At 39.7% G+C, this 27,924-nt stretch overlaps 2 long non-coding RNA genes across 3 annotated transcripts in view; one reads left to right on the top strand and one right to left on the bottom strand.

The window, feature by feature from the left end:
• The window catches only part of LOC311596228, a 56,833-nt gene extending 56,162 nt beyond the window's left edge, over positions 1-671 (top strand). Inside the window, exon 3 of the long non-coding RNA XR_014778769.1 lies at positions 540-671. This is a non-coding gene — a long non-coding RNA (uncharacterized lncRNA). The remainder of the gene's footprint in view (positions 1-539) is intronic.
• LOC311596227 lies at positions 622-27,924 on the bottom strand. 2 transcript variants are annotated; one of them, XR_014778767.1, is made up of 4 exons: positions 27,503-27,924; positions 14,378-14,472; positions 6,401-6,507; positions 622-674 (listed from the first exon to the last, which is right to left on the bottom strand). It is a non-coding gene; the product is annotated as an uncharacterized lncRNA (long non-coding RNA). The 2 variants fall into 2 exon arrangements; XR_014778768.1 differs by lacking the exon at positions 622-674 and adding an exon at positions 4,039-4,098.

Genomic DNA, 27,924 nt, shown 5'->3' with positions numbered 1-27,924 from the left:
ATGACAGCACCAGATAATGGGGCTGGCATGTCATGGATTTTACTAGATTCTGTCTTGAATAACATCCAAGCCACCAATCTCAGAGAATAGTAAATAGATGAACAATATCAATCTAAGAGGGCATTTCTGAGAACATCATATACATTTAGTCACACAGCGCTCTCAATCAAAACACAGTGATTTGATTGCTGTATTGTCTCTCATTCTTTGTCTAATTCTATCTTTGTTATCTAGTAATATACATGGCACCTGAGGTGATAAGCACATTGAGGTTATTAGGTAAACTCTAGACAGCCAAAGAAAGATTTTGAAATTGTATTTGTCTTTCAAAAAATATGCGAAATCTACGGTGACAAATACTTTTATATCCACGACATTAAAAAGTCACGGTTCTCTAATTCTTTTGGTTTCGTTGACTGTACATAGTAACCTAAAATAGACCTAAGCTATGTTAATCAAAATCTTTTGAAATTATGATAATAATGTGAATAATGTATGTACCTTCTTTCTCTTTTTTCTGAATGTTCAACTGTTTTCAGTGTGCGAAGTAATCATCAGGTACCTGTTCTGGATGCATCATTCACATGATGGATACTGAGTCAATGACAGAACGCTTAGTTCCTTTCAAACAGCATGCTCAGTGACTGAGAGGCAGCTTCCTGTCCAGCGGGGACCTAGAAGTAAAGAATATTAGACAAATAAACAAATGACTATTGTACTGTGAACAAAGCATTCTACAAGAAAACTACACACAAACTTCTGGTTTTATAAGGAGATGTGTGTGTGTGTGTGTGTGTGTGTGTGTGTGTAGATTAGACTTTCCTGATTCTATCAACTCCCACCCCTGACCCCAGTTGTTGCATTATATGTGTGCACCACAACACCCAACTCTTGAGCTTTAAAAATTATAGCTTGAAAAGGAAGGGTTAGAATCTTGCACTGTTACAGTCAGGCTAAACTATGCTATACTAAAGAGTAAATGACAAAAGCAATTTAACAAAGCAAGGGTTGCTGTTACCTTCCTAGTGTGTGGCCATTATGTATCCAGGAAGAATTCTGTTCCACACAATCATTCAAGGTGATAAAGCATTTGAATTATCTTTGTATTGCTTTTTTTGGCATTGAAGACCACTGACTTATAAAGTCTCTGAGACAAGGAATGCAAGGGATGGCACATGGAATCTTAATTCAATTCAAAAGTGACATGTGTCACTTCTACCCACAGGTGACTGTTTAGAACTAGTCACATGTTTCTGCTTAACTGTAACAGGGCTATAAAGTATGATGTGCTTGGGTATCCAGGAGAGGGAAGTGAGCTGGGCATGGATGAGCACCAACTTCAAATTTCTAAGGGAATGTTGAGTGCATTTAAGGTGAAAGAATGGAAATTTGAGTATTTCAAGAGAGGAAATGGCATTTGCACAAGTAAGGAATGTAGAAGGGATATTCAGAAAATTATAAATAGCCATCTTTCCTCATGACATGAAATGAGAAGGTAGAGAAAATGCCAGAAATATTAATACATAGCCTCAGAAATATCACACACAGAATGCAGTATCTAGAGTAAAACCATGGATTCCAAACTTCATTGGCAGCAGGTTCATGTTTGGGCCCTAGTTTAGAACTTACCAAGTCTTCCTCTACACAAGCATTTGGGATGCAATAGAGTAAAAAGACAGAAAATATTTGCAAGATGATACAGGTGGTTTGAAATATCAGGGTGTAAAAAGAAATAGAAAAGAGGGAAATTTTAAGAAGGATTTAGAGGCACTATCTACATCACCCAACATGTGGCTGAATTTGGAGAGGTGGGAAAAAGGACCAAGTGACCTTGGAACAGGGGCTCTGGGGTTAGAATCCATGTTTCAATAAAACCAGGAACTGAAGAAAGGACTGCTAGCATACTGATTGCATGTTTAGATAAAAGTCACATATGTAAGAGAGGGGTAACATCATATTGGGAATAAAACTAAGGCTCTGAGTGCCAAAGGCTTTTTCACTTTCATAGCCTAACTATGTCGCTTGCTGATGATGTAGCTGGATTAACCTCTCTATTCTTCATCATTAGCAAAACAGGGGTGGGATGGGACGAAACACTAAGGACAAATTTACATAGGCTTGCTGTGATGAAAACAGTTCCTCTTCACAAAATTTTTGATACATTATATGCATAAAAATGTTAGGCTAATAAAATAATTATTGAGGTAGGATATAAAGACAGGGATTATTATACAGATTCGGGAAGAAAAAGGAGCCCCTCACTCCAGAGTCTGGTTGAAACATCTTGTCACCTGAGAGGTTTTGCTCAGTCTGTTTCAGCCCACGTGCTTATGTAAAGGATGGCTCAGTAATACTCGATGCAAGAATTCCAGTATAATTATACTTGCTGTGAAGGTGGCTGTGGTTTGAATAAGAATAGTCCCATAAGCTTGTCTATTTGGATGCTTAGTCACCAGGGAGTGGAACTGTTTGAAAGGACGAGGAGCAGGAGGTGTGGCCTTGTTGGAGAAAGTATGCCGTGAAGTCAGCTTTAAAATATATAATGCCAAGCCCAGTCGCTCTCTCTCTCTCTCTCTCTCTCTCTCTCTCTCTCTCTCTCTCTCTCTCCTCCCTCTCTCCTCCTCTCTCTCTCCCCCTCTCCCTCATCCTCTCCTCCCTTTGCTACCCTCTTTGCCTATGGATCAGTATCTCTCAGCTACTAGCTACTGCCCATGTGCTTGCGTGCATGCTGCCATGTTCCCCACCATGACAACAATAGACTAAGCCTCTGAAACTGTCAGCAAGTCCCCAGTTAAATGCTTTCTCTTTTAGGAAGTTCTTTGGTCATGGTGTCTCCTCACAGTATTTGATCAGTGATTAAGCCAGTTGCTGACAGAGATAATATTTCTTCTATGTAGAAATATTTGAAATAATGATGTTATAATTACAACAAACCAGCCTCTATGTCTGAGCATATCTGGTCTTAATTGTGGCCTCACACCTTTCCTGGGGAATTTCCAGGAATGCCACAAACAAGATGTCTGACTTTTTATATAGTGACAACCATATTACCTCTCCTGTCATACAGAGTTTTACCTTCCCAGTGGTATTGCAGTCCAAGGCAAACCAAGAACCATCCTGTGATCTTATTTCACCATTTTATTAGCCCTTTGAGGATAACTTCAGAATTCACCAAAGTTGTCTTTGTGACTATTGTAAAGGCAGTAAAGTGCGACCGTCCCTTGAGAAACCCATCCCCACAGTGGGCATGTCTTATGCTTTCCCCCCAGCATCTCCCGAACCTCTGCTCTGCTTCCTAAATTCCTCTCTGTGGCAAAACAAAGCCCTTGCCTTTAACTGAGGGGTAGTGTTTTGCTTTCTTTTCCTGTTGCTGTGATGATGTGTCTGGCCAAATCACCACAGGGGAAGAGATTATCCTGTCTCTCGGTGCATGGGTACACTCCATCATGGCAGGGAGAGCAAGGCAGTAGGGATGCGAAGCAGCTGGGCCACATCACACCTACAGTCCGCAGGCTGAGGGTGATGACTTCATGCTTCTGCTTAGCTCCCTTATGTACTTCAGGATACAACCCAGAGAACAGTACCACCCACTGTGGATGAGTGTTTCCACCTCAGCTAATATAACCAAGATTATGCCTGAAGGCCCATCTCCTATGTCATTATAGGTCCTGTTGGGTTAACAATTAAGGTTAACAGTGAAAAGCAGCCTCTGAAACTCAGGCTACTGTGGGTGGCATCATGAGCTACATCTCTGGCCTGCCCCCACTCTTTTTGGCCTTGTCACATGGAAAGAATACAGCTCGTGTCTGTTTGCAGCTGAAAGAAATAATTAAAATGGCTTGTCTCTGGCACCCAGGGGGCTAGCATGCTGTAACGTCTGCTTTTGCTGGTGCTAGGAGTCAGTCATCAAGAAAGTGGAGCATGATTTGTTGGGATCAGAATAAATGGATGTTTTCTTTATTCCTCCCGATGTCATCATCCAGAAGACATGTGCGCAATGCTTCAAGGATTATTCCAAAAATCAGATACTTTTTCCAGCGCTGCTCTTCGTTCTTTGCTGTGACAAGTCCAAGATTATTGACAAGATGACGATGCTCCCTGTGCCCGAGGAAGGACAAACAGAACCGTGAAGTGATTTGAGGTCATGAGAAGAACAAGATGAATAGTGTTCCCTTAGATTTGGGAGAGGATGAAGGCCTTTGGTCCTGCAGATTTGAGGACATGTCTGTCAGCATGTTCCCGGAGGGCGGGCTTTGCCTAAAGAACTAGGTCCTCGACTTGGAGAGCTCAGACTTGCTGAGTAGTGCTTTGCCCTGAGGGGGGCGGCAGATAAAACCAGCAACACGGTTTACCCTCATGAGACCTCTGAACTGAGATGGGGACACTGAAGAGCTCAGAATAAGGACATGTGCCAGGAGACACTGTCAGATAGTGTCAGATTGCTCCATCCTCTGTGAACAAGACAGCGGCAATGACTACAATGTGTTCTGTCCTTTGCATGGCCAGTCATAGTGAGCTACAGGTAGCTAAATATCCCAGAAACATGAGAATAGATTTCCAGGGCAGAAATATATACATGTGCAGTCTTTGCTTGTCAAATAGAAAATGATTTTTTTTGTTTGTCTCAGCTGGTGCTGGGGACCAAAGCCAAGGTCTCCCAAAGGCTGAGACTGCTGGAATGCATCCTCTCAGTCCTGTGAACTGAGTACTTTAACTTATAAGGCTCATCCATATGGGAGTGTCATACAAAGAGCTAGTGGGAAAGATGAAACAGTAACAGTTGATTGACTAAGGCACAGGTTCTTAACCCTCCTAATGCTGTGGCCTTTTAATCTAGTTTCTCATGTTAGGGTGACCCCAACCATAAAATGATTTTCATTGTTAGTTCAAAACTGTATTTTTGATACTGTTATGAATCATAATGTAAGTATCCACTATTCAGGATATCTGGTACATGACCCAATGAAAGGGTTGTTTGACCTCAAAAATGTCACAACCCACAGGTTCAAAACCACTGTACTAAAGAAAGGTCCAAATAAACTCTGCAGGAGTATACAACAAAATAAAATCAAGTATTTAGTAAAATCAGAAGGTGTATATGATAGTTGAACTTTCTGAAAGACAGGGGCCATGTCAAATAGATTTTTTTCATAAAACTTCCTCTTTTTAAATTTTTAATCCTTTTAAACTTATTGAAAATTATTTTAGGGTTTATCTTGGTGAAAAAAAACTATGCATTAATCTTGGGGGGTTATAGTGTCCTAGAAATATAACTTAGGTCAAAATAGATCATACTGTTGTTTAATCTCCAATATTTACAAAGTTCTTCCTTCTTTTCTCCCTCCTTCCTTCCTTCCTCCCTTCCTTTCTTACCTCATTTACTTTCTCTTTTCTTGCTTTCTTTCTTTCTTTCTTTCTTTCTTTCTTCTTGTGTACAGTAATCCCAAAAATTACTAAAAGATGAGTATCTCGTAATGAAAAGCAGGATTGTGTGTTTCTCCCTTTAACACTATATATATATATATATATATATATATATATATATATATTATTTACTATGTTTATGTATGTTATATAATGTTATTCTATATACATTGATGTGTGTGTGTGTGTGTGTGTGTGTGTGTGTGTGTGTGTGTGTGTGTGTTTGCTATTATATCCTCTACAGTCTTATTCTCTTTTCTGGGTCTTTCTAATTATTCAACCCTTGCCTTTGTATTTTAAGTGTGTTTCATGTTTATAGCTTGGATTTCATTCTAAAATATTATTTATTCTCAGAATCTAAGCTTCTTAGTACTTGTAGAGCTATTACTGTGATATCATTATGATAGTTTCAGTTTATTATTTTAGACTTTTCCAGCTGTCATTTCTGGTCTTATTACGCTTTTTGACTCACCTTATATTATCTGTGTATAGTTACTAAAAATTGTTGTCTTTTAGCTGTATTTGGTCAATGCATTTTAAACACTGAAAATCCTATATTAAGTTACTATAATTGGATCACTAAAATATTATATATGATCACATTTAGTACTGTGGTTTTTTTTGAAAACTGAAATTCATTTTAATCTATATAGTTTTAGAAATGTAGAAAACTTATAGGGAGCCAGGGGAGAATTCAGAAACAACAGAAGAGCTGGCACGGCGAGCAAAGAAGATAAATGAGCAGATACATTTGGCCTGAAGACAAGAACGCTCAAAGATAACATTTGTCTTTAAATCAATGGAGAATTTCATATGGTGACCAGATGTTTTCATCTTTACCCAAAAGAAAAGAAAGTAGCATTAACTATAACAATGTGGATTTAACAATTTCTGGGCTCAGGGGAGTTATAGTAAAGCTCCTCAAATGTGCCACAAAGGTAAAGTTTCTGAAAAACAGTAAAACTCATTGCGGTACCTTTAAGAACATGTCCTCTTTGTTCTCAATGCCCATTATTTTCCTTTTTTCTTAAAGAATGCCTGCAATCATTTAGCCCTTGATAACGTCTTTCAGGTATTCATTACCTACATGGAGAGGAACAGATGAAAGGAAATTGGCAAAATGCTAAAATTTCACAATCAAATGCTAATGTTATTCTCCCCATGATATGATTAAGACAAAATAAAATCACAGGTTTATTCAGACATAGCTTTACATACAGATTTGGTAATTAAAAATAACATGTCCAGTCAAAGTAGTACATTATGTTCAAAGTAATTGTGTCCCTGGCCTGTAGAGATGGCTTTGTCAGTAAAGGGCTTTCTGCTCAAACATGAAGTAAAAACCAAGCATGGTGCCATGTCATCCTAGGGAAGAGGAGGTGGCAACAAGTAAATCCTTGGGCTCACTGGCCAGTCTGACTAATCTAAAAATGGTGAGCCCTGGGTACCAATGAAAGTCCTAGTCTGAAAAAAAGGTGGATGACTCCTCAGAAATGATATTGGAGGCTGTCCTCCAGCTTCCACATGCACCCACATCCATCCATTCACATACACACACACACACACACACACACACACACACACACACACACACACACAGAGAGAGAGAGAGAGAGAGAGAGAGAGACAGAGACAGAGACAGAGACAGAGACAGAGAGTCAGAGAGACAGAGAGAGACAGAGAGAGACAGAGAGACAGAGAGACAGAGACAGAGACAGAGACGGAGGCATGTACAACCATACATACAATATACACAGACATGCACACATATCAATCCATCCATTTATACATATATATGAGTATATGGACATTGTTGATTTTTGCCTCTATAAGTGTACCTGTAATGTTCATGGGAACATTTTTTTCTAGCCAGTGACTCTTTCCATGTTTTTAATTGATAATATTACCTTCTTAGAAGACTTCCAGACAATGGATCTTTCCATGTTTCAATCAATGAGTATTTTCATGTTCCTTAATTGATAACATTACCTTTTTAGAAGAGTTCTCCTTGCATTTAGATGCCCATTATAAACTAAGCAAGGCTACTCACAGAAAGATAGGCATATAGGTCAACTCTCAACTGTGTGATGCTCCTAAATAGTTAGTTTTAGAACTCAAATGACTTAGCATATGGATACTATGAGATTTCCTAAAAAGAGCTGCCATCAATCACACCCTCCTCCTCTTCATGTTAAATTGTAGAAGATAATTCCTCTAATTTGGAATCTAGCCTGTCTTAGCAATGTGTGGACCAATAATACATATTGGTCGTGACATTCCAAGATCTCTGAGGTTGGATCATAAGAAAACTTGCAGTTTCTACCTGATTCTCTGGCAATGTTCTCTCTTGGGAATTTCTCTCAGGCCTTTTTACAATGCTACAAAAGGCTCAAACCGAAAAGCCACATTTGGTGACCTAGTCTTTTTGGATCCCCAGAACAGCATTGATCTGTCCTAACATGGACAAAAGCTCTGCCAGTAACCAAATCTCAGTCAAACTGCTCCAAACCTTCTCTACTCTGCCTCCCTTTTCCAACAATCCCAGCCACATCTGCATGGTACTGCTTTCCTGAGAACTCTGTCAGGTTGGTTTAGAACCCCCTCCATGCTTGGTAGATAGTCATTTTTTATGATACATAATAAAATTCCTCATGCTTCTACCATTTATATCTGATCAGTCTGGCCTCCCTTCAACAAGACTCCTCTTTAGTCTTTCTAGGAAGATTCTTTCCCTACTAGCTACTTTTCTCATGGGTATGGTAGAATACCTGACAGGACTAACTTAAAGGAGTAAGAATTTATTTTGGCTCATGGTTTAGGGGAATACAGTTCAATACGGCAAGAAATGTACTGCATTGGGAACCATCTTGTTCCTGGCAGTGGGAGCTAGGGAGCTAGTGTCATGGCTTCCTCTCGTCTCCAGGGATCAAGAAACAGAAAACTCAGGGGGAAATGTAGTTTCCCCAGATTCCTCACGCCCCTGTCCAACAATTCCCACAACCTCCCAATTGGTGCTTCTGAGGACCCAATGTTTAAACACGTGAATTTGTGGGGGATACTTCACATTCAAGCCACAACATACACCCCCTTCCCATGATGCAGCAGTTTAGTTGTTTCCCATCCAATACTTCAATCAGCTACAATTTTTTTTTGGGGGGGGCGACATTTCAAGAAAGGGTTTTTCTGTGTAGTCTTTGCTGTCCTGGACTCACTTTGTAGACCAAGCTGGCCTCAAACTCACAGCGACCCACCTGCCTCTGCCTTCCCGAGTGCTGGCATTAAAGGTGTGCACCACCATGCCTGGCGACAAATGTTTTAATATTCAGATTGATCTCTATTATTTACTGGGCCTCCTTTCTCATTTTGTGTATATATTCCTTTTATACTACTTTTACTATGGATTTAAAGCTGAGCTCTGTTTAGCTCTGTTGTTGGGTTTTTGTTTTGTCTTGTTTCTTTGAACAGCACTCAGCCGTGCTAATCTCTCAGGTGACTGTATCCCTAGATAACTGCAATTAAAAAAAAAAAACAAAACAAAAAAAAACCTCACCGTGTGAGCTTCCCGGAGGAGACATCCAACCTGTCAAACTGGGACAAACAGTAGCAAACTGTTAATTAGAAACACTGAATTCTGTAGTGGTTTGTTTTGCAATAGGTACTTGAAATATTTGCTGAGAATTTTCTGAAAAGTTATACATGTTCATTAAAAATATGCCTTATTAGATGGACACAAGCATGTACCTCCTTACTATCCACACCAAAGAAGTGCATGTATATGATTCCCTGATTAGAAAGTAGATAATGGGGTTACAAAGATGACTCAGCATTGAAGAGTGCCTGCAGACTTTCCAGTACCCTTACTGAGTAATGAGCACCTAACCACCTGTCACTCCAGCTCCAAGGGACATGTAACCTCTGGCTTCAGTGAACACCTGCACATGTATGTATGTATGTACCACACACAGACACTCACAAGCACATACTATTAAAACTAAAATAAATCTTTTAAAAAGAAAGTAACATATAAAATATTGGATGGCACTTATAACTGAATTAATATGAAAGGACTCATTACCTTTTATCTTTATTGTATTGCTGAAAAAAAGTGAAGAAAAAATAGTACCAGTGGGTGATGCTCTTGTTTGGGAGATAGATTCTCACTGTGTAGCACAGGCTGGTCTTGAACTGACAGTCTTCCCTATTCAGCCTGAAGAACGCTGAGGCTGCCCTTCTACATACAGTCCCTGACAGACACTTTCTTGCATTTTTTTCCATTATTAATGTCATGAGAATGCTCATCTCATGTTCTTTACTTTGGCATTCTGATGAAATGAGTGGTGCTGCTATCTTTACTTCCCTCACTGAAGACAACACAGAACTGAGATCCTTAGATAATTTATTCAGTTTTTCTTGGTTGAGATTTAAATTCTCATTCTCATGTTTAGGCTTTTTTCCAGGAACCTTGGCCCAGAATGGGTTTAATAAACCAACACCAAATCTGGAAGCATCACCCTTGATTTCTGAGGTCTGAGGCCATAACTACCCTGAGAAAGGAATCCTGTCTAACTTTTGGGAAACACACATTGGGAGAGATTGGTGTTTTCACAAGGAGTCACAGAACAAAGAATTCAGATCGAATTTCACTCTGAACAGCATAGCGTCCAGATTAAAATTTGAATTTAATTCTAATGAAAACAGAATGTGATTTTTATAAAAGAAAATATGAGATCAAGAGGGAAAGAGTCAAGCTCCTGGGATAGAATGAACCAGAGAAGCTTCTAGAATCTCCGTCTACTGTTTCCTATTGCAGATGTCTCCCACCTCCCCACATGGTGAGATAAAGGATTATTGCTTGGCATATACACGTGAGTTCTTAAGGAACTTCAGCTAAAATCCTCACATGTGTTAAATCAACAATGTTTCCTAAATGAAGAGGCACATGTCAGGTCTAGCTTGACCCTTACCCACTGGAAAAGCGTCTTTTCCAGGCAGCCTCAAAACATTGCTTTGCCAATTTCTTTTTTATAGTCAGCCACCCTATCACATGGAAGTTGGTCTGCCATTCTGCCATCCACCAGGATACATTTGCCAATAGGAATGTTTTATACTTAGCACAGCTCAATGTGACAGCCACTAACCACAATTGTTTAGTGGATGCTTGTGATATGACTAATGAGAAAATAGATTTTAAGTTCTGTTTAGTTGTGGTTAATTTAAATCGCCTATGTGATTAGTGGATATCATATTGGACAGCCCAGTCTAGGTTACAAGAGGAACCTGTCGAATTTTGTAAGTGGGGGTTGGAAGGATGAGGAACCACAGGTTCCTGTTTCTTTTCTGTTGCTTTGGACCAGGGTACTGATGAAAGCATACACCACTGGCTTTGAATGGCAAGACTGTGTTCAAGGATTTTTTAAAAAATAGTCTCATAAAGTAAACTTTAGCCAAAAGACTAGATTAAAAACAAGACAACCTAAGCCACGTTGGCTCTGTTTTCTTTCCAGAGTCCTTTTTGTTCTTCTTTGTCCCACTCTAAGTCCAGAAAGAAATGAGATGAGAGTAGGGCTATCTGGTCAAACACCAAAGCCAATATTTAAGACGCTGGGAAACTTGGAAAACTCTCAATTCCTAAATGTCATAGCCTCCAACCACATCTAGCAGAGCAGGTGTAGTGCATGCTTAGGTTCCGCCCCCAACCCCCCCAAACAAAGAACAGAAAACTAGGAATAAGAGGTTTCTCAGAAGTATTTTCACATCTGAGCTCCCAGCCACCCCAGCCCTTCTGTTCAAGGATACTCATTCTTCTATTTCCCCATCGTACATATAGTAGCTCTAAGCCAAGCACTTCTACGGTCTACGTTTGCCTCTGGAACACACAAATACTTGCTGCAGATCTCTCGTTGTCTGACTCCATCAGAATGGAAAGGATCCCAGTAGGTTCTCTCCGTGCAGACGCTTCTGGCCATAGCTCCACCTTCTTCCTTGAGTCTTCTCCCTTTCTAAGTCCAAACATGGACTTGCATGTTCTACTGCCCAGCACATCAGCTCCTCAGTGACACCTGAACCCTGATTTTGGTCATGCAGCCACGTGGTTCTGTCTGACATTCTTAACAGCATTGGGGTCTCCCAGGAATTGGTAGATGCTTCTGTGTGCAAAGGTTCTCCATGCCCGACTCCATTTTGTGAGTGTTTCCTCTTTCTCTTAACTCTTGTCTCCATAAGTCTTCATTATTGTGGGAGCTCTGTAGGCCTTCACTGTAATGGTTGTTTTTTCTTTTTGATTAACTAGTTGTTCTCATGAGAAGAAGGCATTTGAATGACCTACTCTGCCTAGCTCAGTCATCCTTCTCTTGCTCTGAAGAGGCATCATAATCAAGGCAAGTTCGAGAAGAAAGTGTTTAACTGGGGGCTTGCTTTCAGCTTCTGAGGGCTAGTCCACTGTCATCATGGCAGTAATGACGAAGGTGCAGGACTGATGCTATGCCATCTGTCCTAGATGGAGCAACAAAAACCCATAGTGGTGAAGGTGCAGGACTGATGCTATGCCATCTGTCCTAGATGGAGCAACAATAACCCAGTCATCTGTTGAATTATGCTACAATTATTTTCCTAAAGTGTACTTAGTACTTGGGGTCATGGGATATTTGTATTTTCTGTAGGAAAAAAGAATATTATTATTAAATCACATAGAATCATGATCCTGGGAAAATTTACTTGTTATTTCATTAAATTTGAATATTGAAAACACTGATGTGCTCATTTCGGTTTGGGACCAAACTGCTTGGATTTTTGTAAAAAAAATTAATCTTTCATGTCAAAGAGGAGTTAAAGACCTTTCTGACACCCTACGGTCACCTTTCTACAGAGCCATGTACCACATGAGTCGCTCCCAACCACCCCAAAGTGCTTGTCTTCCTGATTTCTCCCAGGTTGGGCTTCCATCCCACAGTTCCAGTATCCCAGACTCTGCAACAGAGGCAGAGACTAGAGAGCGGTTCTGGTTTGCTGTCTAGAAGACCTCTGCAATTCCATAATCTTTACAAATATAACATTATAAGATATTTCCCATATGTGTGTTAATCTTTTTATAAAATGAAAAGAACCTCATCTCATATAGTTGACTAAGGATAGAAGCTATGGCTGGGTGGTTGTGGGGTTGTGTGTTGTTTTGGGTTTCTTCTCTATTTTCCTTTTTCCTCTTTTTAATATAAGGTTTGAGTTGAACATCTCTATAAAATGGGTCTTTTTGTTGCCTCTGAGGAGGACGTCCTGAGCAAATGAGCCACAACATTTGTGTGTATGTTCCATATCTACTAAACTCTCCTCTTCCCCACAGACTTTGCTCTTGGGTTGTCGTGCAGGTAGTGTCCCTACTGTGGTGATTTCTAGTTAGGTTGGATTTGCTTGCCTGATTCGTGTCTAAGCGAACAAAATAAACCACCCTGAAAATTTTGTTTCCACTTCTCTTGTAAATAAAAACAACATATGAAACAGTAGATGTAAAACACAAAATTGAATGGCTAAGTCTTAAAAATATCACAACTCCTTCCTTAAAAAAGATTTTTCTAATAAATTCAATTTATTTTTGTTTTTATTAAGATGTATTTGCCTTCTTTGTGCACTACATTTTGGTAATTAAATACATGTATGAAATAAATAATAAAACCAGGTCAAATTAGCTTTTGCATTTCTTCAAACACGGATTAATTTTATGTGTTGCAAATTTTGTAATTTTTCTAGACATTTTGAAATATATTAGAGGTGATTTCAACCAATAATTGTTATACTGTCCTATAGAAGAATAGAACATAATTACTCTAGTCTATGTTCTGCTAAACTCATAAGTATTTTCCCAGATTGATGTGGGAACTTGTGCTGTGTATCATTTTCCTCAACTCTTCCAAGTTCAGTTTCTTACTTTTGTGTGTTTGTTTGTTTCTTACTTTTTTTCTTCCTTAAATAGATCTTTGAATTCAGGGTTGTAAAGGATAGCTCTATAGGCTTAATGCTATGCTTATTTGCCGAATATTGAGTATTGTCAAAAAATTCTTTCTAATGTGTCATACTGAGCCCCAAGTCAGATCCCTCAAATAAATCCTTGTCTGTTTATAATATTTTAAAAGGTCTTAAGAAAATAAACAAAAATAAAGGACATTTTCATGCAATTTTTTTCTGCCCAGTGCCTCCCATGATAACAGCTGAAAATAAGATCCAATATTGAAGCTCATATGAGACGGGTTGAAATACTCTTTATTTGTTTCCATATCTTGTGTTACAATCATGGTTTTAATAACTTTCTGTCTGACTCACCAGGAAGAGCCTTGACATATTTTCAGTCCAAGTTTCTGAAAGCATATTTTATTTCCTCTTCTCTGGACTTTAATTTTCTTCCTGCCTTTGTCAGTGTGGAAAGCTTGTCAGTAATTTTATTAGCGCTCATAGACAAAAGGTAGGAAAAAAATCTTATTTCTTGTACAGTGTGTGAAAGCTATGATATGGCCCAGTAAATAATTCATTGGGTTTCTTTTAGGGCATGATATATTTTCTGTGACTCCTTGAATATCAAACTGCTCTTCTTTGGAGAAGTTTCACAAATGCTAGAGGAATTTAATTAAGGTATATTTTCCTGATTAAAATCCCATGTCATTGCTTTTTCTTATATTATACAGCACTATAAAAGCATAAGAATTGCTCTCCACAAGGGCAGGAGACTCTGTCCACCTTCTTGGTGTATCTCGTATGTTTAGAACTGGCTGGTACAAAAATTGCCTCAGTAAATTCCTGTTAAGTCAACAAATACATAGCACTATATGACTTTAGGCTATTAAAGGGCGGGCAGACTTCAGAAGTCCTGGAAGCCAACCTCTACTGAGTAAGTAGAGACATTGTGAAGATGAGTTTACAGGTCATAGTCAGTGGCAGAGATGGGAGAAGCATCTAAAGTACAGCTGACCTGTGGCTGCTGCCTTGCCCTCCTCCTGCAAAACCCAATATCGTTCCAAGGAGTTTGAAACTTAGATATAGCATCCACGTCTCACTCCAAGGTATCTGAAACCAACAGGAACGTTGGTTAGGGTCTGCAGAGAACCATTTTAGCTCTTACTTATCCTACCATCCTTCAGCCTTATCATAGTTATCATTCAGTTGTTTTATTTGGCCTGGAACAATCTGAGGGACTGTCACCTCTGAGTGCTTAGCCCTTGAACCCAGTTGAACTCAAATCAGGCTCACCAGATCATGCACTGCCGTCCCACTCATCTCCCTGTCCCTTCAACCTTGCAACTTTCCCTCACAAGATAAACAACAAGAAACAAGTAAAACAAGACAAAGCATAGAAAACATCTTATCATGGAAGCTATAATGTATCCCAGAGTTTACATCTCTGTCCTCACATCTTCACTTGAAAATGTCCATTGCAATGAGAGTCGTTGGTCTGGTTTGAGGTCCTTGGCTTCCACGGCGCCATCAATTTTGGATCCTCACAGGACTTCTCCCAATTATCCTGTTGTTGCCCTGTGTCATGGAGATCCTGTAGCTTTGGATGAGCAGGACCAGCCCTTTCACGTGCCCCAGTAGTTCATAGATAATGTAGGTTTTGAGGTGGGCCAACTCGAAGCCCTGGGTCTGGGCCTAGGTGGTAGTTTAGCTTGTCAGCCTGCCAGCTCGTTTATCTACACCACCAGGGGGAGCTCTCCAGCACTGTTCCTGCTAGGTCTTCCAATACCGCCGTCAAAAGAAGGCAGGGTCAGCTCTTCTGCTCTAAGGCCCTTGGGGCTGGCTCACTGGCACCCGTGCCTCCTGAGCCAGCTTCACTGTGCTGCTAAATACAGGGGCAGGCCTAGTTCTTCCTCACTCATGATATCGAGGCCAGCTCTCCCGACTAGGTATGTGTTTGTGTGTGTGTGTGGGGGGGTGTATATCACCCTGGCACCTTCTCCAGGAGTGGTGGGGATAACTCTCCCTTGCTCTCACCCACCAGGGCTGGCTCACCTTCAATCCCTCCTCCAGGACCTGATCTACTGTGCTGCCCAGGTGAGGTGCAGGGCCTACTCTCCTGAGTGTTGTAACCGTCAAAGGACAAGGCTAGTTCATCCTTTCCCATGACCCCAAGGTCAGCTTTAAGTGGCAAGGGGAGGGGGGGCATTACATCTTATGAAATATTGCTTTATCTTATTTCCTGATATTAATGCCCCAACCTTTTACTCAATGCTTATTTATGAAGAACCCAAACTTTACCAACTCTCTTCATGAGCACTTTGTCTTTCTAAATACAATTAATACATTGGGATTACTTTACCCTGACTCTCTGGCCTATTGTCTCTCCAAAACCTTAGGTCCAGTATAATCAGTGCCCTTACACAAACACCACGGATCTCACTGCCTTACATATTTCCAATGCAATTTGTACTTATCTCCTTTACCCACTAGTTCTAAAGCTAAGTTTTCTGTCATATGGCTTTTTCTTTGGAGTCTATATTAATCATAGATAGAACAGTGATTCTGGTAGTCACCTTAACTACCTGGGAAAGGAGTGTGCCCATCAGATTTGCCCGTTGGCTTATGGTGGAGCATTGCCCTGATCACTGATGGATATGGGAGAACTCATACAGCTGCAGGTGGTAACATTCCTGGGTAGCTGTACAAGAAAGGTAGCAGAGCCAGCCAGAGGAAGCAAGCCAGTAAGCACCGTTGCTCCATGGTTTCTTCCTCCAGATTTCTGCTTTCAGCTCCTGCTTTGTCTTCTCTCAATAATGGACTCAACCTACGAATAAAAGAAATCTTTCCCTACTTGGTCATTGTGTTTATCCTAGCCACAGAATAGCAAACTGTATTACAGCAGGGCAGGCCTGCAATTCCAGCACTTTGGAGGTAGAGCCAGGAGGATCAGAAGTTCAAGGTCATCCTAACTCCATCGTCAGTTTGAGGCCAGTCTAGGCTTCAAGAGACCATGTCTCTAATTTACTTATTAATTAAAAGTCCTTTGTTTTAAAAGTGCAAATGCTATATGTACCCATTGTTATATTGCATGTGTTTTTTTTATTGTAAACAATTCATTGTAAATATTATGCACAACGGCACTCGGTTTTATGCAGTGCTGAAAATCTAATCCAGAGTATCTTGTATGCTAAGCAAGCACCCTACCAACTGAGTTACTTTACCAGCCATAAAACTGTACTTGGAAATTTCTAGTTAAATATTTAAATGACACGAGCCTGATGTACTAGCCTGACTCCATCTTAAGATTAAAAGCCATCTTCTTATATTGTGCCCAGTTTAACAAAACCCCAGTGATTACTAAGAGCTTTAGTCCTAGCTTAAGTTGGGCTTCCACTGTCATCAATGCAGCGGATCATGTGTGAGCCCAAAGCACAGGCAGGGAAGACTTTTTGTAGATTATAGTAAGCAAGCAAATAAGCAAGTTTCTAGCCTGGCAAGCATCTCATTGGCTAACACTTGTAGCAAGATGTTGCCCTTTGAACTGATTAGTACTAGTCTGGTAGAGTCCAGTGCCAAACCACAAAGGACTAACTTCTTTAGAAGATGTAAGGAATAACGTTTTGGAAGATCTGGGGGAGCATCTGGACTTTCAGTACTTTTCTGTTCTCCAGCTGATTGGTTATTCTAGATCTTTGTGCCAAGTGTATATTCTGTGGGTTGTTTCTGGATCTGGAGTTCAGGAATAGGTCACCTAAATACAGAAATGGATCGTTTACGCAAAATGGAGTTACTTTGGTCTGTCAGTTACAAGGTCAATATAAGTGTATTCCTGTTTTCTGTGAAAAATTGGGTTAGACCAGGTCTTGATCCACTTTCTGGAATTTGACATCTTCTGCACCCTATACCTTTGACCTCCACTCTGATAAGAAGCTCTGGAAAATAATTTTGAAATGTTTATCTAAGTTTCTATATAACCAAAAATTTCACTGGAAAACCCCCAGCACAGTCTATATAAACCCCACATTCTCCTGTGTTCGATGCTATTTTCTCAAACCCCACTTTAAGGAGATAGCTCTGATTGACAGAAAATAAAGCTTGCTTAGTTTGAGCAAAGAATTTGGGTAATGATCTTTACTCTCATTTGGAAGGATTAATAAGCCCATTGGCTGCAGCTTAGTGCTAGTCTACTTTGTTTTTCATAGCTCTTTTTTAACCTTTAAAGGAAACCGAGAACACTTCCTGTTTGTTTTGAGAATAGATCAGAAAAGAATGGAGCAAGCTTAACCACAAAGAAATGCTGCATGTAGAATTAATGAAAAAAATACACATTATTTATAATAGACTAGCAAAATGCTGTTATTTCCCCTTAAGTGTATAATTTAAAACATTTACATTCTTAATTATAATTTTTATTTAGGTTGGTAAATATGGTTCTACTTAAAGGATATAGCTGGAATTGTACAAATAGAAAATGAGTCATGAAAAATAATTCAATTTTTTGCTCACTAGTGATAGACACTTTTTTAAAAAATCACTCCTCCTTCTAAAAATCATTCTTTGATCATTCATACATCTGTGCAAATTCCTTTGTTTTAATCAGATTGGCATGAATGTATTTGTGGTGTATGATTATCATGAGTTGCAGCAGCAGATGAGTAATATCCTACTAATGTTAGGTGATCTAGATGCCAATAAAGCACATGACATGAAGACTGCATGGGCCATAACAAACAAAACAAAGACAGGCGAAACCATGATCTAGGGAGAGAAGATCAGATTTAAGTAGCCAATTGCCTAGGCAGTGTCCAATTCTCCCCACACCCTTGGCCATGTCCAAATATTATACTCAATTAATTTTCTATTGTCCATCAGCTGCTGGGCACTCATCCTATCCTTACGAGTACTTTGTTTCCCCCACTTCTCTTTTCAGCTCTATAACCCCAAATGGTGCAGATCCCTGCAGGCCGTGTGCATGCTGCCTCCATCTCTGTGAGTTCACAGTGTGTTTCAAGCATGCTGATGTAGAGAGGCTCATTTCTATGGTGAACACTATCCCTGAGACATCCCATTTAGGATTAAGTGTTCCAAGGTTTCTGACTCTCTGCATAATGTCTGGCTATGTGTCTCTGTATTTGTTCCCATCTGCTGCAGGAGAAAGCTTTTCTGACGATGTCTGAACAAGGCACTGCACTATGAGCAAAGCAAAATGTCCATTTTATTGCTACTTTATTTATTTATTTAACTATTTATTTATTTTGAATAGAAGTATTTGGATTCATCCCAGGTCTCTAGTATACCTGGTTTCAGGTAACTGGTTACCCAAGCAGTGTTGGATATGAATTTCATCTCATGGGGTAGGCTATCAAATCAGATATTGGTTGGTTACTCCCACAAGCTTTGTGCCACCATTGCACTAGCATGCTACAGGCATGACATCATTGTAGATCAAAGGTTTTGACATCCTCCGCAGTTATGTGGAGAGCAGGGACTAACTGTGACATGAGCTCTGGTTCCCCATATTTGATGACCTCCCCTCAAAGAAAGAATAGGCAGACTACCAAGATGAGACTTGTTAGCCTGTGACCATAAAGTGGGGGAGGAGGTCCCTTTTGGACATGGACCTAAGGGAGGGTAAATAGGGTGAAGGTGGGAGGGTAAGAGGAACGGGAAGATGCAAGTGATGGGAGAACAATTAAGTTGTAATCTGAATAAATTAATAAAAAAAAAAGAAAAGAAAAGAAAAAGGTTTTGTTGCTTAGTATTTCTCCTTTGGTAACCTGCAGAGCACTTTACTTTGCTGTACCAAAGATACTAGCAAGTAGAGGTGCAGGCATGTAGGCAACAACTCAACTCCTCCTTGTTCAATTACTTGTGTAGTGTTATCTTCAGCAATGGGGTTTTACTGTCAATTTGTGAAGAACATTCTATAGTCTCGGCAACAGTTTAGGTTGTTTGGGGGTTCCCTTTGGGCCCCTTTGACCAACAATTCAATAGGATGTAACCAGTATTGGAAGTTTAATTTGGTGAAAAGGGATGTCCAGTTGGAGCTCTGTCTTTCCCATTATTTAGCAATTTCATTTAGACAGCCTTCATATATGTATATATTTTAACAAGTTTCTACTGTATTAGGTTTCCATCACACCCCTCAAATGGCCATTAATTTGTCTCTCCCTATATTATTTTCCTAGATCCTCTCTTCCCTCCCCCTACGCAGTTGATCCATCTGGTAAAGTTCCTACCCCTACCATCTGTAACTATCTATTCTATTTCCCTTTTGGGGGAGATCTATCTGTCCCTTCCTAGTCCCTTACTCTATATCTAAGTTCTGTGGTTCTATGGCGTGTAGCTTCATTGCCATTGGCAAAACAGCTAATATCTACATATAAGCAAATACTTACCATAATTGTCTTTCTGAGTCTGGGTTACCTCGGGATAATTTTTTTTTCTAGTCCTGTCCATTTACTGTATTTCATTATTTCTTTTCTTTTTTTCTTTCCTTTGTTATTCCTTCATTCCTTCCTTTTCCTTTGTTATTCCTTCATTTCTTCATTTCTTTTTTCTATTTTTTGAGGGGAAGGGCTGGGTAATATTCCATATTTTAAATGTACCATATTTTCTATATTCATTAATCTGTTGGGAAAAATCTAGATTGTTTCCAATTTCTGGCTATTATGAATACAACAGCAATGAACATGGCTGAGCCAATGTCTCTGTGGTAGGATGAAGTGCCCTTTGGTTATATGCCCAAAAGTGGTATAGCTGGAATTTTAGGTGGCTTAATTACCAGCTTCCAGAAAAACAGCCTCACTGATTTCCATAGTGGCTCTATTAGTTTGCACTTTCACCAGCAGTGGAAAAGTGTTCCCCTTATTCCACGTCCTCAACAGCATGAGCTGTCACTTGTTTTATTGATCTTAGGCATTCTGACATGTACGATAAAATATCAAAGTAGTTTTGATACTTATTTCCCCAATGAAAAAGGATGAGGTGTTTTCTGCCGTTTGAATTTTTGCTTTTGAGAATTTTCTGTTTAAATTTGTACCACATTTTTGAAGTGGATTATTTATTTTCTTAATATCTAGGTTTTTATTTCTTTATATATTTTGAATATTGGCCTTTTATTGGATATATAGTTGGTAAAAAATCTTTTTTTATTCTGTAGGCTGCTGCTTCATCTGAATGACAATGTCCTTTGCCACACAGATTTTTCAGCCTCATGAGGTCCCATTTATTAACTTTTGATCTTACTGCCTTTGCTAATGGTGTTCTGTTCAGAAAGTTGTTTCCTATGCCAATGACTTCAAGGCTATTTCCCACTTTCTCCTCTATCAAGTTCTGTGTATGTGATTTTCTGCTAAGGATTTTTTTTTTTATCTATTTGGAGCTGGGTTTTGGTCAGGGTGATAAGTATGGCTCTACTTGAATGCTTCTATGTTCAGCAATCCCGTTTGACCAACACCATTTGTTGAAGATGCTCTCTATTTGTTGTTTTTTTTTTTTAGCTTGTATTTATTGATTCTTTATTAAAAGAAAAATCAGGTATCTCTATGTAGAGACATTTTAATTCACAACATGGCTGCCATAGCAAGAGATCACATCCAAAGACCTCCTAGGTCTATGTGATTCAGCTGGAATACAGACATGCCCGAGGCAAGCAAATCTCTGAGTGTTGAGTAAGGGAGTTGGAAGTGTTGAGTTCTTGGCAGATTATTTCATGGAATTCAGAGGAAATTTTTACTCAGTGAGTTTTTACAGAGAGACAGGTTGCAGAGAGAGCATAAGCTAGACACAGGTAAAGACAAAACAAGCCATAAAATGAAAAGGAGCCAGAAGATTAGAACATATTGCCTAAGTTAGTTTGAGGCCAAGTAGAGCAATTCATTCAGAGGCTGACAGAGAAGCCAGATTGAATCAGCCAGCTTGGAGAGGAGTTTCAGCTAGAACAGCTGAGTTGAACCAGCAAGCCAGAGTTCAGAAAGAGCTAAAAAAAAAAAAAAAAAAGGGGTGAGTTTACTCAGAAGCAAGTCTCAGAGGCTGAAAACATTCTAGGCCTAGATTAGATTGAATGGAGACTAGAAGCTTCCGAGACTAGGCCTAGGACAGCAGGCAGAGGCAGTAGGCCCACACGCCTACATTTAAAAACAGGCAAATATAAGTAACTTTAACATCTGTAGGTATGTAGATTTGTTTCTGGGTCTTCAGTTTGACTTGAAGTTTATTCAGATGATCAATGTGTCTGTTTTTATTCTACTACCAGGCTATGATTGTTTATTATTATAGTTCTGTAGTACAATTTGAGGTTGGGAATGGTGATGCTTCCTCCAATTCTTTGATTAGTCAGGATTCTTTTCCCTATCCTGGGTTTTCCTGCTTCCACATGAATGAACATCTGTGAAAAATTGCATTGGACTTTTGATGGGAATTGCATTGAATCTGTAGATTGCTTTTGGTAGGATACCTATTTTTATTATATTAATCCTACTGGTCTAGGAGATCCCTGTATTTTCTGACATATTCTTCAATTTATTTCTTTAGTGTCATAAAAGTTTTTATCATAAAAGTCTTTCACTTTCAGTTCTTATCATGCAAGTCGTTTACTTCTTGGTTAAAATTATCACAAGATATTTTATATTATTATTATATATATATTATATTATATGAAAGGTGTTGTTTCCTTGACTACTTTCCCAATCATTTATATATAGCAAAGACTACTGATTTTTGTGTTAACTTTGTATCCAGCTACTTTCTTTCATAAAACTGTTTATTAGCTGCAAGGGTTTCACAGTGCAATTTTTAGCATCACTTACGTATATAATCATATTATCTGCATATAAAAATATTTTGACTTCTTTTCCTATATGTATCCCTTTGATCTCCTTCAGTTGTCTTACTGCCCTAGCTAAGATTATAAGTACTGTGCGTTTACACAATGGAATACTACTCAGCTGTTAAAAGCAAGAAAATCATGAAATTTGCAGGCAAATGGATGGAACTAGAAAAGATCATACTGAGTGAGGTGTCCCAGACCCAGAAAGACACACATGATATATACTTACTTATAAGCGGATATTGGCCATACAATGCAAGTACTATATTGAATTGGATGGAGAGAAGAGACAACCTTGCCTTATTCCTGATTTTAGTATAATTGCTTTGAATTTCTCTCCATTTAATTTGATATTGGCTATGGACTTGATGTAAACTGTCTTTATCATGGTGAGATATGTGTGTTCCCAATCTCTTCAAAATTTTTATCATGAAGGGTGTTGGATTTTGTCAAAGGCATTTTCTGCATCTAATGAGTTGATCATGTGCTGTTTGTCTTTCAGTTTTTTAATATGGTGGATTGCATTTATTGATTCATTTATGTTGAACCATCCCTGCCTCTCTGGGATGAAGCCTACTTGATCATGGTGGGTGATATTTATAATGTGTTTTTGGATTCAGCTTGCAAATATTTTACCAAGAACTTTTGCATCTATATTAATGAAAGAAATTAGTCTGTAATTTTCTTTGTTGGGTCTATATGTGGTTGCTTTTGGTAGGATATTCATTTTTCTTGTATTAATCCTACTGATCTAGGAGATCAGTGTGTGTGTGTGTGTGTGTGTGTGTGTGTGTGTGTGTGTGTGTGTGTGTCAGGATAACAGAGGCCTCATAAAATTAATTGGAAAATCCTACTTTCGTTTCTCTTTTGTGATCATTTGAGAGTACTGGCATTAGCTTTCTTTAAGAGTCAGTTAGAATTCTACATTATAAACATGTAGTGCTGGACTTTTTTCTTCTTTGCTAGATAGATTTTTTATTATTGCTTCTATTTCCTTAGGAGCTATAGGGCTGCTTAAATTGCTTATCTAATCTTGATTAGTTTTCAATGGCTTGCAAGTTTGTACACGGTTTCGTTCCTTTCTTCCTGCTTGGGATAAGTGGGGGGGGAGGGTGTTAGCCCCTTTGTAAGCACAGGGCAAACCCAGTCTAATGTGGCTTTGTGCTGAGTGGGTTGGGATACCACTTAGCTTTTGACCATTTGCCTAGAGTGTATGAGGCTCTGGGCTCAATGCCCAGCTCTAAAGAAAGCTACATGGTGGGACACATGAGAGGAAGGGGGAAATAAATGGGAGATAATTCTCCCTTATGCCATGAAACTGTTTTAAAAGTCCTGGGCAGATTCTCACAGGCTTCTACTTCTACAGGAAGAAACAGCAGCAACAAAAGCAATTTTAAAAAGCCTTTCTCATTATTTTAAAATCGCTCTTTCCCTCGTTTCAGTAACCAGATGCTAAATGTGATGTCTAAGTGGTGAGAGTCTGTACTTTGCAAAAATAAACAAGACAGGTCCATGTTTTACTCTAACATAAACTATGGATAATAAAACTAAATCAGTCTTCTTGGCTCTTGGGAAAGTGCAGAATATGAAAGGAAATCTTAAAGGAGATGAAGAAGGCTAGATTTGAGGGTGGGTGATAATTGAGAGGTGAGTCTGCCTTATTCTCAGTTTGTTTGTTTGTTTGTTTGTTTGTGACCTGCATAAAGTAAGGCACATTGAGATATGGCCAGGAAGCCCCACTTGCTAGCCACTGGTCCAGTGTCAGTACTGAAAACTCCACATCCCCAGAAATGGAAATGTTTGAGTCACTAAAGAAACTCAATCTGTTCTGCGGATGGATAGACAAAGATAGAAGGGTCTACAAGGCTATGCCACAGGAAACTCATTAATTAATTTTCTTGATGTATATGTTAATGGGGAAAAGACCAATTTGCAGGACACAAAAAGTTAGAAGAGAAAGCTGACACTTGGGAACCACAATCTCATCGTGTCTTTAAGAAATAAGATTAAAGTTACTGTGCAGCAAATCTATTAAAAAAAACAGAGTCGGTGGGTAGATGGAGAATAAGGTGAAACTGGAAACTCTCTTTCTGTATCTGTTTCCACAAAAGCGAAGCCACTGTCAGCCTTTTACAGAGGGATATCATATAAGGTCCATGCATGAGAGAAAGTGCCACTGAGGCCCAGGTGGACTCATGTTCTATAGTAGGTGACACTGCTTACTGCTTCTGCTAAACCATCTACGGACTTGGAGTCACTGGCCAGGATGGTAGGGCACAGAACCATAGTACTTGATGGGTAGCTGGAGAACTTGGGACTACTTGAAGAAGAGAAAGACGCCCAGAGAGGCAGCAGAATGCTTTTTGGAATCTTGAAGGGGCCTCTTAGGTTAAGAGGCTCCGTGGTTATGTGCCTGGCTTTCTATTACTACTCCAAACAGATGAATGAGTCTCTTATGATCGTACACTGGATGAGTCCTGGAGGTCAGAGGCTAACACGGTGTCCCCAGACAAGTTTGTGAACCTTCTGGGTAGCCCAAGAGATGACTTCCCTTGATTTATTTTCCCTACGGTTTCTAGAAGTGGCTCCCATTTCCAGCTCACGCCCTCACTGCCTTCAACGGCAAGAAGGCAGCATTTCTCGGACCCTGCATGCTCTTCACACCTTGTTTTGTCATTGTCTTCTTCTGCCTTTACCCTCTATAGTTAAAAGGCCCTTGCAGTTACCATGAAGCCAGTTAAGTAGTTCAGGTCAATCTCACCTGCTGACTTGCAGCTGTGACTCCGAAGAGCCTGAGATTGGATTTATATTAAAGATCCCAAAGACTCTTTGACCCAAGCTTAGGACACTGAGGTAGTGGAATGATGGAGAGTTATAGGTCAAAAGGCAAACTCTTCTTGGGCTTTTTGTCTTTTTAATATCCAGCTATTTTGAATCTCTGACTTAGAGCAATCTCTAGGCCCTGCCAAGTCTAAAGCTGAGAACACTGTAACATTTGAAACCTGAAGGAAAAGATCTCCCTGCCTTGATGTAGCTCACCTAAGTAATATCTTCACTGATGTGCACTTCAAGCATAAGGACTTATGACTTCCTTTATTCCTTGACTACAGAGGGTCACACAACATCTTTGGATGGTAGAGTTTGTCATTCAGAACAATGGAAATCTGCACCTTAGCCACAGTCACCGATATGGCTCAGGGGGAAAAGGGCTTTCTTATGTCCTTTAAAGTAGATATGTCAAATCAACCTGAATTTCATTTGTAAGCTTAGTCCCTTTTTGTTATGAAACATATGTTTATGTGTCTTGAAGGAACCAGAGGATCCTAGAAACCTACAAGAAGAACATCATGACGGGTAGATTGGGGCCCAGGGGAGTCTGCTCAAACTATTGCACTAACCAAGGACAATACAATAGTAAACATCAAACCCCTACTCTGATCTACCCAATGGACAGGACATTCTCCACAGTTATGGGAGAGCGGGCACTGACTCTGACATGAACTCTGGTGCTCCATATTTGACCACTTCCCCTCGGTGGGGAGGCCTGGTGGCACTCAGAGAAAGGATAAGCAGTCTACCAAGATGAGACTTAATAGCCTATTACCATATAGTGGGGGAGGAGGTCCCCCTCAGTCTTAGACCTAGGGGAAGGGAATAGGGTGAAAACAGGAGGGAGGGAAGAATGGGAGGATACAAGTGATGGGGTAACAATTTAGTTGTAATCTGAATAAATTAATAAAATTAAAATTAAAAAAAATAAAATATAGAAAGTGGTTGATGTTTTTCCTACCTTTGCTCATTGATAACCAGCATACACATTGTGAGTGAGCTACTTTAGTATGTTAAAAAAAATTCCTTTTGTTATAGGCCCCAGATTCTAGACCTGCTTAGCAAGAATGTTCTGAAATTGTGCTACCAATATGGTACCCATTCACCATATATAGTGATTTGAACTTTAAGTTTTATTAACTGTTTACATTTTATTAGGTTTTATTTCAAGCACCTAGCAGCTGCCCAGGGCTGGTTGCTGCTCAACCAAACAGTGCTGAAATCCACTGGTTGTGTTCCTGCCAAAGCTTTGTGCGCACATCCGTGCCACTTACTCTTCTGCGTGCACATTGAAACACCATTCTAGTATTAGGTGGAATTCTGGGAAATCCTCCCTGGGCTCTTTATTTTGAAAATTGTTCTTCCTGGGAGCTGGAGGGATAACTCAGGAGTTAAGAGTGAATGCTTCTCTTCCAGAGGACTTAGGTTCGGATCCCAGTATCTACACTGGGCATCTCACAGAAACCTGTAACCCCAGCTTCCTGGGACTTGATGCCCTCAGTTGGTCTTCATAAGCATATGCACACATGTGTGCACACACACCCATACACACACACACACACACACACACACACACATATACACACACACACACACACACACACACACACACACAAATTAAATAAATCTTCCAAATTGATTTTAAGCTTGATTGTAATATCAGAGTAAATTTAATTATATTAATCTTTTGATGGTGTTTTATTTCTCTAATTACTTTATTGTGACTGCAAAGTATGATATATAGAGAACTAAATTATGTTGCATTGTTGCACTTAATTTGAAAGAAAAAAAAAAGGCACTCCAAGCCAGGCATGGTGGCCCATGCCTTTAATCTCAGCACTTGGGAGGCAAAGGCAGGTGGATCTCTATGAATTGGAGGCCAGCCTGGTTCATAAAGGAGTCCTTGAAAGCCAGGATTCTGTTATACAAAGAAACCCTGTCTCAAACAAACAAACAAACAAACAAACAAACAAACAACAAACAAGGACTCCAAAACAAAGCAAAGAAAAACAAATACAAGAAAAGCAAATGAATACCCCAGGCCAGTGGTCACCCTTCTAATGTCTATGCAATGAAACACTGAGACATGTGAATGTTTTTACCTAGAGAACAATGTTTCAGTCACTATTGCTACAAAGCAAATTGTGAAAAACTATACTACAGGCAGGCCTGCCTCCTGATGGGCTGACTCAGGATGTCTCAACTTTCTCACGATATGCACGCGTTTACACATTCAGTAGTAACTGAAGTTCACGATTTGAGTTTCCATTTCTTGTGAGGACATGGCTATATCCTCTCAGGCTGCTGGGCAGCAGCAGGGGGGCCTGGGCTTCCAGCCCTCTCCATAATCACAAGAACAAACATGTTTTCTGCAGTGTGCTATTTAGGTAAGCCATCTTATCGGGTTGATTAGTTGTCTTAAGTGAATTTGTTTACTTGCTGTCCTTTTAACTTCCAATGTGTTTATCTGGATGAACTCACCTTGTAAGATGTGGCCCGCGAGTTATTTGATCAATGTGTGATCCTGTGTGTCAGGAAGGAAACAGCGGAGTAGCTCTCCTGTGAGTGGCACACACAGGCTGGTGCCACTGTCGTCTGAAACTTCTACTAGCTGGAGAGTCAAGATGGCACATGCTTCCGGCTCTAGATTGTGGCTGTAGATTCTTCTTAGCACCTGTATCTGAGATTCCCCAGTATTTTACTCTCAGTTGAAAGGGAGTTCTTGCACAGTGTCCTGTTTCCTTTGAAGTTTGGGTCCATGACTGCACTAGCCCACAGCTACTATCAGTAAGTCTGACTGGTGCAGGCAGTTACTAAGAAATCACTGGGGAGAGCAAAGATAAAAAGGGGAGGGTCATGGAACTTACATAGGTTGCACATGTAACTACACGTCATAAGGTACA

The sequence above is a fragment of the Acomys minous genome (assembly GCF_964271855.1).
Source record: "Acomys minous genome assembly, chromosome: 4".
NCBI lineage: Eukaryota > Metazoa > Chordata > Mammalia > Rodentia > Muridae > Acomys > Acomys minous.
This window is presented reverse-complemented; position numbering and strand designations above follow the sequence as displayed.